The sequence below is a fragment of the Buteo buteo genome, chromosome 10 (genome assembly GCF_964188355.1).
Source record: "Buteo buteo chromosome 10, bButBut1.hap1.1, whole genome shotgun sequence".
NCBI classification, from domain to species: Eukaryota; Metazoa; Chordata; class Aves; order Accipitriformes; family Accipitridae; genus Buteo; species Buteo buteo.
This window is the reverse complement of record NC_134180.1, coordinates 29,402,041-29,413,291: the sequence shown is the minus strand read 5'-3', so window position 1 is coordinate 29,413,291 and position 11,251 is coordinate 29,402,041. Positions and strand designations below refer to the sequence as shown.

The 11,251-nt window shown below is 37.2% G+C and overlaps 1 long non-coding RNA gene across 1 annotated transcript; it reads right to left on the bottom strand.

Moving 5' to 3' along the window:
* Window positions 1–4,158: 4,158 nt before the first annotated feature.
* LOC142035484 (uncharacterized) lies at window positions 4,159–6,881 on the bottom strand. Its single transcript, XR_012651900.1, has 3 exons — window positions 6,053–6,881; window positions 5,743–5,816; window positions 4,159–5,328 (listed from the first exon to the last, which is right to left on the bottom strand). It is a non-coding gene; the product is annotated as an uncharacterized LOC142035484 (long non-coding RNA).
* Window positions 6,882–11,251: the final 4,370 nt, after the last annotated feature.

The following is an 11,251-nucleotide window of genomic DNA, read 5'->3' as shown; positions in this document are numbered from 1 at the left end:
GGGGTGCTTGGAAACTGTTGTCTTAATTTGCAATAAGAATCATATCCATTTTATTCTAGCATCAGAAATATACAGAATTTCGGCATTAAAATGCTACCAATAAAGCCATATAAGTGCTGAGAATGGGTCCTTATTATATGTGAGGCAGCATGCACAGGGTGAATGTTAACTGTGTTTAACAGACAAAGATGATATAATACCCCTGAGATGCTGAGTCTGTGGATTATGCCTATTTACTTTGATAGTTGTAGTAGAGATTTTATTTGTACTGTGTCCTGCATTTAGTCAAGGCAAAATTCATGTTAGGAAGTTGAAAATAAACATACAGCACAGATGCTAACATCAAATTACAACTTGAATAATTGCAGCATAACTGCCTAAAAATTTCTTGTAATTTCAATTCCATAATGTACCCCTTACTTTTTTCTTACTCATATCCCTTACTTCTGCAAATGTAAACATCACTACATTTGTGAAATAATTTATTCACCATATGTATATTTGCCAGCTCTGAATGGCAAACATATATATATATAATTATCAATATTGCTTGTCTAATACTGAACAGTAAACTGGTAAAAGAATTCAAAGCAAAGAGCAATGCTGGAGCATTCCAAAAAGGTAGAGACATGCTTATGTTTACTTATTATTTATGAAATAATGACCAAAAGTAGGAATGTGCTTGTTACAGAAAAAAAAAACAACCAAACACAAAAAAAACCACAAACCAAACCAAACCAAAAACAACCCAAAAAAGAAACATTCAGCTTAAATAGCTTTTGTTCAATTTTAAAACTTGCCATCTTAGCTACTGACGTAATCTCTTTTGAATATATTCCTAACGTAAGATAGCTGTATTTTACAGGCTGCATTTTGTGGAAGAGGAAAAAATCACAAGGCAGAACCCCTTCTCTCTTAATGTGTACTGTCAAACCATGAAGACGAGAAACACTGCAGTGTTCTTGGCTTGTGACAGGAGTTGGTAACATGTTTGTAGAAAGTGAAAAGCCCAATAAAAAAAAAAAAAGGCTTTAGTCGATTCAGTGAAAATCAGCATAAAATTTTTCCACTGAAGTGAAACTTTGTTTCCTTGAACAAATGGACAAATCACACATGTATAATTTGCTTGTTACACCCTAACTACGAAGCCATAAACAAAAGACAGAAAGAACAAATACCACTCCAGAACCAAATTTGCTTCAGCATTCACCTGGGAGAAGGGAATTCTGGCTTCCAGTTTCTGCATCCAATTAATATTTGGAATATCTCCATCCTCAATACCTCCTAGCCACCAGAGGATGTGGATTCAATTGTCAAGCACAGACAGAATCTGAAGCCAGGATTCCCACTTTCCCAATGGGCTCCCAGCACCACCATGCAATCAGACAAAATCAGGCACTTGCTAGGTAGGTGCAACCCAGCCTGAAGGGCAGACTGGGATTGCCTAATGTCTTTGACCCTTTTAGGAAAACAAGGGAAAAAAATTGCCTAGCACTGTAGGTCAACACATACAATAAATATTATTTAAGGTCATACCTGAACTACTGAATCCAGCCACACAGCTCAGAGATAACTTACCCACGGGTCTTGCAGTTTAGCACCATCATGATGTGCCAGGGTTGAAGACAAGCTACCAAACAGTGCAGCTGGATTTGCTGTAGAAGGATCTTCCCTTACTTTCAGATGAGCATTTTTCAAAATGTGAGTGCTCCAGCCAAAAGAATGCAGAGCAGGAGGAATCACGCACCATCCATGCTCACCCCAGCACACCACACCACTCAAGCACGTCTGGATGAGGGTTTTAAATGGGCAAAAGGGACAGCTATGCACCCTGAGGAGCCTTTGTGTCTCTTTTTTAATCATCTCACATATTTTCCATTGTGATTAATTTGCTATTTGCTTAATCCATGAAGGACTTTATTTAAAAAAAAAAATAAAAATGAAGTGAATAACCTGTCATCTCCTCACTGATGAGGAAACGGTTCTTCAGTGTGGTAGATATTTGGAGCCATTTACAATGCAGGGGTTGCAAGTTGAAGAGCCGCTGTGCTAGACAAGTATTGCCTTACAAGCACCTCATTCAAGTGGATGAGGAATTGCCTCTCTTCATACATTCTGTTTAGAAGTGTAGTGGTCTGAACTGCTTTGTTCTCTACATATATTAAAAGCAGATTCATCACTGAGTTAAAGAAAATAACCAAGCACTGTCTCCACAGACTTTTAAATAGCAGTTCCTCCCCTTTTACTCTTGGCATTGCTACAGATGAATAACAGAATATTGGATGCTTGCTACAGATCCTTGGGCTGTTCCACTTGCAAAGAAAATGTGAGCTCTTTTAAAGAAGCATGTCATAGTTCCAGCAGAAATATACCACTACTGAAGTTTCATTTTAATAGCTGGATATACCCATGGATCTGGCCAGGTTTTGTTTTCATTTTTACACTGGAACTGTGAAAGTTTCCCATTTATACTCTATAAGAAGCAACTAATAAACCCGTCCCTGATCAAGTATGTTAATTTCAAATCTGAAACTTAAAACAGTTAATTATGCTGTGAGGGAAATATTTTGGAAAAAAACCCCAACCAACCAAGCAAACAAACAAACAAAACCCCACCAAAATTCAGAAATGTTTAGCCATATGTAAAAGTAGCATTCAGTTGTAAATGGTAAGAGGGGTTACACAAGTGTTACCAGAAGCTTTGTACTCCACACAGACTTGTTTCAGTGACACTTAAAAGTTAAATGCAGAGTATCTAGTAGATTTTTCCACCTGGCCAAGCGTGGTACTCATCTCTTAAACAAAGGTATTAAATTCTCTTCTTTCAGGCCAGTCATGGATTCAATCATTCATTAACTCTGGAAGCCTTCTTCAGGTTTGCTGAAAAACTTACTCTTTTAGATTTCTAATGACTTCTAATTAGATTACTAATGACTACAATACTGAATTACTACCACTTTATTTACTGAAGATATTTTTTTCCTAGCGTATACAGTATTTTGAGTACTTTGTCAAGGAGTTTTTAATAGCAGCAAGTGCCAAGTTCAGAACTGAGAGTCCTTAAAAAATAAAATTGAAACCTGTTCAATACCCCCCCCCCCCCCAAAACAGGAGAAACAAATATTTTCCTGGGATCACCCACTGGACAATACATTCCCACTTGCAACCAAAAGTTTCTAAGCAAAACAAAGAGTTTCATTAAATGGAACTGGAACACAGCATTAGCTTGGGACAGCACAGCAATAGAATGTGAAACCATTTAAAAAGTAAGTAAAATATACCCCCAAACAGGGTCTAGAACCACTGATTGTTGGTAGTGCCCCAAACGCGTTTGGACAGGGTCCTCTCCCGGCTGCAGGAGAAGGCACTCCTGCCCTCCTTGTCACCTGCACCGCCTGCTCAGCTCTCTCCTGCTGGGTGATCTCTCTAGCTGAAATGTCATCTCTGCGTGGGGCCAGCCTGGCCTCAGCGCTTCTATAGGTACTGTGAGGGATTTTTGTGGTGCTGGGTAGCTGTCTTCTGGGGCATCCACAGAGATTAAGTCCCTTCTGCGGCTGCAAAATAAGTCCAGGCGCTCATCCAACCTGTTGGTGCTGGAGAAAGGGAGACCTCAGGACAGCTCATTTAGATCCTGAAGTCTTCTGCAAACTTCTCAATTCCTCCCATTATGTTGCCAAGTCTCTCTTTTCATCCCCATCCTTATGCTTTGGAGGAGGCTTAACAGAAGAGTAAAGTCCAGTTTACTGAAGATATACTTCTGTAATTAGGCAAAGGCTCTGAACTCTTGCTTACATCCTTAGTGCATCCTCTGGGCCATGCATGGCCAAGTTGCAGTAGAGAATATGCTTCATTCATTACCCAGAAAAATAATGTAACGAAAGCCCAATGGTCAAAATTCAAATGGATGTTTGCACTGTCACAGGGCTTGTTATTTGTTTTGTTTGTTCTGGCTCCTGCAGTTCATCAATACAGGAACAGATTTTCACTTCTCATCTATAATCAGCAAACTACATCAAATAACCATTGCAATTAAACTTAGCCACATTTTCCTTTAAAGTTGATTTAGACTGCATTGTGATAATTTTGAATATACTTCCTATAATTTTACACTGATTTTTCATATCTATTTATCACATCATTTTGTGCATGTAGGTACCTTTCAAGAGATTCTCCTTGGTCTCTTCTCATCTTGTAGTTATTTTCTTAAGAAAATGTAACTCCAGGCATATTTGTATTAAGAAATACAAAAGTAGGGTGATGAATAAAAAAAGTATAATGTAGTTGGAAGAACACAACTTCTAATCATCCAGTAGTATATTAGTTTGAGAACACCGAGTTAATAAAACATGAAAAACCAAAATAGATAATGTTCAGTTCTTGATATCTCTTTTAATTCCAAATTCTTGTATTGGGCATGTGTCAATCCTCTACCAAAGTTGCTCACAGAAAATACTCATGTTAGGAGTATATATAGGCTTTTATTACATATAACAGAGGATGGTAAAAGTGTTCTTTGGCTTCATATTTTATTAATATATGCTTAAAGAGATGTTTGTAGTTTTCAGGGTAAAGAATCACAGATATCCATAATAAAATATACTGAAAACATACTCCGATTCTTTAGTTCGGCCTCAGAAACAGACTGAGGGCTAAATATTGCAGGCTGAGCAATATCAATACCAAGATTTTTGAGAGGTAGCACAGCATTTCTACCACTGTCCCCATGTGGGTAACAATGAAATACCAGAAAGTTTGGCACAAAGCTGATCTTTTACTGTACTAAATAAAGCCAGATCACATTTCCTACAACAAGAGGGTGACAAGGACAAAAGAAGAGTTGAATATTTTTAAAGTTCCAAAGACTGTGAAACCTTGTTTGTTGGAGGTGGCTTGATTTTTGTTGTCCCATTCCTTTCCATAGATTTTTTGATAGCTCAGAAAGAATGAAGTCTCCAAATATAGGCCTGTACATCTGTGGCCCAGATAAGGAAAGTGCTAAACAGTCCCATGATAAATGATATCTCAGGGAAGGATACCAGATATCTTGATGAGTACTAAAGAATTTCCATGTGGAGAACAAACGCTATCAGAAAAAAAGAAGATATGATAAAAATCAAAAACATTACAGGGACATGAGGCAAAAGAGGTCGATGAGGAAATGCAACAGTTGTCTTTGAAACTGCACTGAAAGTGCTTCTTTCCATGTTAATCTTTTTCAACCAGGGTGTCTGTAGCTTTTACTGAAACCTTCACTGTTTGCATTGGACTCTGAAAATACTCAAGTTAGGATGGATCACAAGTGTTTTCTTCCACTGAAATTCTGATATTCTGTGGATGAAATTGAATATTACTTTACAAGAACTATTAGAAATGCTTTCCTCTTTACAAAAAGCCTCTCCATCACTTCTTTTTTTTTTTCTTCCCCAACATTAGTAATTGCCAGTAATGCCTATTTTTTCCCACTTTTTAAATGTAAAGTTAAAAGGAAAATATTTTCAGAACAACAAGATTTCCATCATATGAACAGTTAATTCAGAATTTGATGGCAGTCACTCTACTGTCCTCACTATGCATAATTCCCATTTAGAAAAGCCTTAACCCTAGAGTTATAGTAGAAGAAGCAGTGCTTACTTTAGTATTTTTCTTCCTTAATCCAAGATAAATCTCTATAATTAGAATTGACTGCTTTTTAAAGGAACAGAAATGGCAAGTGGCTCTACCTTAAATTAAAAGATCTATTACCTTCGGTCTTCTAATTCTTCTCAGCAATGTGTTGTCTCAGGAGGCACTTTCTCATCCTTACGAAAACTAACTTACTGTAGGTGTAGAGGGAAAAACACATCATTGGAGTTACGTACTAAGTGACTGCATAAGGAAGATATATGCAACTTTAGAGCAATGGAAAATAATTGCCAAGTATGTCATGTATGAACATTTTATTAAAAAGTTTCTGTAGCGTAAGCTTTTCATCAAATAAGACATTTTTATTGAAAGCTACATTTTCATTCCCTCATGCAAATGGGACATTGGAAAATAAAAAGTAGAGACTCACCATTTCTGCTTTCATGAGTTGAAGGCCTAAAAGCCTAGTGGCACTTCTGGTACACCACAGCTTTGTACAGCCATACCCCAGAAACCCTCATGGCCAGCAGTAAAAAGTGGTATGCCCTGCCAGGATATCATGGCATGTATTTTCAGCTAACTGTTCATTCTTTTTGCTCCAAGGATTTTCTTTTTTTCCTGTGTCCTATAAGCTTATCTTTTTAACTTCACTGTGTTAGTGACCCTTTCTGTTCTGCTCTTTACATGGCTGTGGCTTTAAATCTGGCCATTAACAATCCTCTGATTTTGTATGCTCATCAGTCTTTCTTTTCCTAGACAGACAAGCAGCAGATGTCCTAAGGTCTGCCAGATGATTTGAGATTTTCAGGACCTGTTGTACCCTGGAATTAGTGAACACTGGCAGCATGTACAACAATAACAATGCTGTAAGCTATCTGTTGGCTGATGCTTTGATTACAAAGTCATTTATATAACAGTAACCAATACTGTTTGACTAACTACTCACAACATTCGGTGGATGGCATGTACCTCATATTAAAAAGACCTGCATCCAAACCAGTACCGCTTTCTTCTACCCAAGATAAAAAAAACAAAACAAAACAAAACAAAACCAAAAAAACCCAACAACTAACCAAATGAAACATTGCCCAAAAGCAAAAATAATTGTCTCACTGCTCCCTCCCCCAAATGCTTAGTTTTACTCATTCTGACAATTATTTCATCTAGGTAATGTAATACATTCTGTATTTCAATGCCTTCTGGTTTTCAGACCTGTATGTATTGCCCTTTAAAATTACACTGTAGAACCACACGCTAGCATCAACTGGAGGGATTTTAGAAGCCATCAACAGGCCAGACGATAGCTTATGGTTGCTGAACACAAGGTATTTTGACTCTCCTGGCTAATTCCACTTATTTCAGCAGAGCTGTGCCAACAGTGAATCTGAGCCCTCTATCTAAATTTAATCTGTTCATTACCTCCAAAGGCTATTGCAAATAAATAGACAATCAAGTAGTTAGAAGGACAGAAAAGAGGGATACGGTGTATAACAGGTAACCTTACAGAAGACAGTCAGAGCACTGATTCCTTTCCTTCCAAACAGCAGACAATAACAGTTCAAACTAATCACGATTCACATTTTCTTTTCTACATTTAATTGATACTCTGGAGACTTTATTCAGCTCACTCTAAATCAGTACCTTGGTAACTGACTTCACCAATAACTGGATCAAACTGCAGGTAAGAGCTGGATTGGGTTCTGTAGAGCATAAAGCCCTCTGCTTTACACAGCAGTGAAAGCTGCTCCAATACATACACAGTGTAAGCAATTGTTGAGAAAGGCTTCGGATGCCCTGACAATATATTTTACTTTGAATGGGTAAAACAAGCTCAATGTTTACCCAGTTCTTGGCTTCTTCACTCCTGCTACATTGAGAGTGACACTTGTGAAATGGATATCTTTCCCTGGGGAATGAAGTTAAGAACAATTCAGTTCACAAACTCTAGGCTAAAAAGGACCTTTCAGATAATGCTTCCAGTGAGGACTGACTGGGATGTCTCTTTACCTGGAGTACACAACTCACCTCTACACTCCTGTGGACTCCTGCCACCTGTCTGATACTTTCTAGTCATTACTAAATAAAATTCTGTCTATGTAGAAAATTTCAATAGACATCGCTATTTAAAAGACCTTCCAAAGATGTAGCAGAATGTGTCTTTGGGTCAAAGGAGAATCTTATCTCACTATGGTTTCTAAATCTGTAAGTTTTCTGAGGAGTGGAGTGTTGAAATCTGATTGCTGAGGATGTGCAACAAGAATGAAAGCTAAAGAGAAAGATTAAAGCTGTTTAAAGTTCAGATATATCTTTACTATCTTTCTCAGCACATTGACATAGGGATTAAATACAGTTTCTCAGAAAAGTGAAAAAATCATTTTAATAGAATCTAGTCCGAATTAGGTAATGTAGGGATTGTTATCCTCACACCTAAAAGAAGAATATTTTATCATGAAACAGAATAGTCCTTGAAGTAGGATATTCAATAATAACATTCCTAAAAGTGCCTGTTTATTTTTGATCAGACTTCAGAATGGTTTTTGTTTGGTTTTGTAACTTTTCAGGGAAACGTATTAAACTTTGGTGTCCTTGTACTGCTGTCTCTATCTTCAAACTGTTCTCCTTCAGAAACTGTATTTTTTTTCTTCTGTCCTCATACTAAATATCTATACTGTCATACAAAGTTCTTCCGTCTTACAGCAGCAGTGGAGATCAATCATCTAATGTGGGGCATAAGCTTCTGTTTTACTAAATCATCTTGGCCAAACCATTTAGTCTTCAGGATCTCATGTACGTGACTCTAACATATGGCTAATGACCAACAAATGATTTAAGTTCAGTGGAAGAAAACCGTAACTCTTGTCTACTGCAGCTACTCTAGAAACCTACAGCATAAATTTCATGAGTAACCCAGAGGGGTAGGAGCAGGCATAAGAAGAACAAACTCAGAGTGCCCCAGGTCTACAGAGCATTTCTTTTAAGCTAATACAGTTTTTCTTCATAAGGCTATTAGATACCCTAATACGGGTATTTGATCCTTTGAATAGTTCTATTTTCTGCCTAATCATTCATAATGGAGCTAATTCCCAGCCTTTCCCATGGTTGTTTTTAGCAGTTGAATACTCAATAAGAAAAGGTGTGGGGGACAACTGAGGAGGAAAATGGTGAATTGTAAAAAGGGAAGGGCATTTTAGTTTAAAATACATTTGCATTTCAAAAGATAAGAGTAAATCATGTGCACTTAACTGGCACTTGCTTTTTTAATTTAATTAATGCTAGAAAGACACTTTAAGACATAGTGCTCTAAAGGTGCTTGGAAGGAAAAAATTGTCCCCCAAGTGTCTGATGTGAAGAGCCCCTGGGTGACACTCAGAGTAATGCACTTTTTGAGCACTTCAACTTCCTAGTGTCTTTCAGCGTTTAATTAACATAATTTGACACAATTATAAACACTTTATAAGCACTTGGTACTAGGAGTGTCAAAAAAGTGTTGATCTCCATCAGTTTATACTGGAAACAAAAAGCTCTAGCATAGCACTCAAACAAGTGCTTAGAACTGTTCCACACTATTACTAACCTTCAAAGCAGCAGCAAAAAGAAAAAAAAAAAGTGTTTCCAAAGTGTTCTCTGGATAAATTCTTTAAAGATTTTACACATCCACATAGCAGGCTACCTAAAATAATTAAAATTGTATGAAATGCACAATCAGAGCTACTGAATTCTGCTGCTCACTAACTAGCTGCAATGACTGGGTAAGTCAGCAGTATTTGGGGGAAAAGAGGAAAAACAAAACCAGTGCCATTCAGAGTAATAATTACCACCTTACCTATCATATTTACCTGTTAGATCTTCTGAAAGAGGATTGAGAATGTGTGGGCTGGTAGGTAGCACAGGCCCAAGTCATAGTGTTTAAGGCAAGACTGTGTGCAGGTATGCCAAGTGACACTGTACCTAAAGAGGTTTTTTTCTGTTTATGCTCCTAACTTACTTGAAAAAACATTTTAGAACAAAAAAGCCCACATGAAATGCACTGTTTATTTTCTCAATACAGCTAGTGAGTCCTCCACTTGCCTAATGCATATGAGAGTGCTTCTTTTGAAGAGAGAGGTTATTCTGCCAGAAGATACTGCTGAGGGCAGGTTCCAACAGGCAGTTTGGCCAGCAGTGAACCCACATCAACTGCCTGCTACACACTTTCCATTTCTTATCTGAGCAACACATTCAGGTTTTGTGCTGAAAGTTTGTTCTGTTCAATGGGGAAAAGAGCAACACCACCAAGCTTAGGTTTGCTCACAGGACACTGAAATATCAACCTCCCTCTCTTTTGATCCATGGATTTTCTTTTCACAGAAACCATTTTAAATTATTAACTTTTTAATTAATAACTTCTGTGCAGTCCAAAATTTCAAATGAAAGTGAGGACTATGTTTTGTGTAAATATATGGTAGAAGGATCTGTTTCTAAAGATTGATTTGAAATAAAAAGTAAAAAAAAAACCAAAACCAGCATGCTTTTTTCTCTCTTCCCTTCTCTTCATATTTATAATTTAGCATGCATTTACTCAAGTCAGAGGCTGTGTTTTGCAAAGCGAGTGAAGCACATAAACCCTGATATATATTATCACCTTGTATGTGAGGTAGGTCAGCTAAATTTATCAATATTTCACCTGACAGTTACATTAATCATCTTAACAATTTGCAATCTTTTTGCCAGTAAAGTGGAATGACAATTGATCATATTAAAGATCAGCCATCACATTAAGAAGATACTATCTACGTAAACTAAAACAAACAAAAAGGAAATGTAAAAAGCGACATTTTCAAAGTCGTAACTTACTTTCACTAGGGTTAGCACCTAACTGCTTTTGAAAATAACCCATTAGAAATTGCCCCTATTTACCTTGTTAAGTGTCAGAAGTGTGTTCTTGCAATATCCATCCATTCTAACTTAGGATCTGCCTGATTTGCCTTGAAATGATCTCCTTCATGTGCAATTGCTGAAACATTGCTTGCCCAAACCAGACCAGAACACCTCTTCTTTTAGGTTTGGAATGAGGTTGGGAGTGGTGTATAACTGAGGATCCTAAAAAAAAAAAAAAAAAAAGAACAAAATAGCTCTAAAAAAAAAAGCACCAAATGAATAAAAGAAAATTGGAGGTGGTGCGAATTACAGGATCATCTGAAAAAATCAAACCAATTTTTTAGGCACCTACCAGCAGAGACTGAAAAAATTGTGGCCTTCCTTTCTCTGTCTGAAATTTGCCATCTACCAATTCAAGGCACTGTTGCAGCAAAGCACTTAAGCACTGCTTAAATCCTCTTGAAGTCAGAGGGATTTAAGTAAGTGAATAAAATTATGTGCATACTGAAGTACTTGGCTGGGCTGAGTTGCATTGTTAGATTTGGGCATGGACAATTTTAAAAGATTACTCCAAGACTGAAACTGTTATCTGTAATTTCCTTGACAAAAGAAGATGTATTCTGCCTTTCTCTCTCTAATACAGTTGAGATAAATAGGAGAACAGAAACAGCTAAAATTGGTTATTTTTCGGGGGTGGATGGGGTGGGGCGTGGACATAGTCTCCAAGAGAAAAAATGCAAGCTGGTTTTTATTTCCTTTCTGGATAAATATG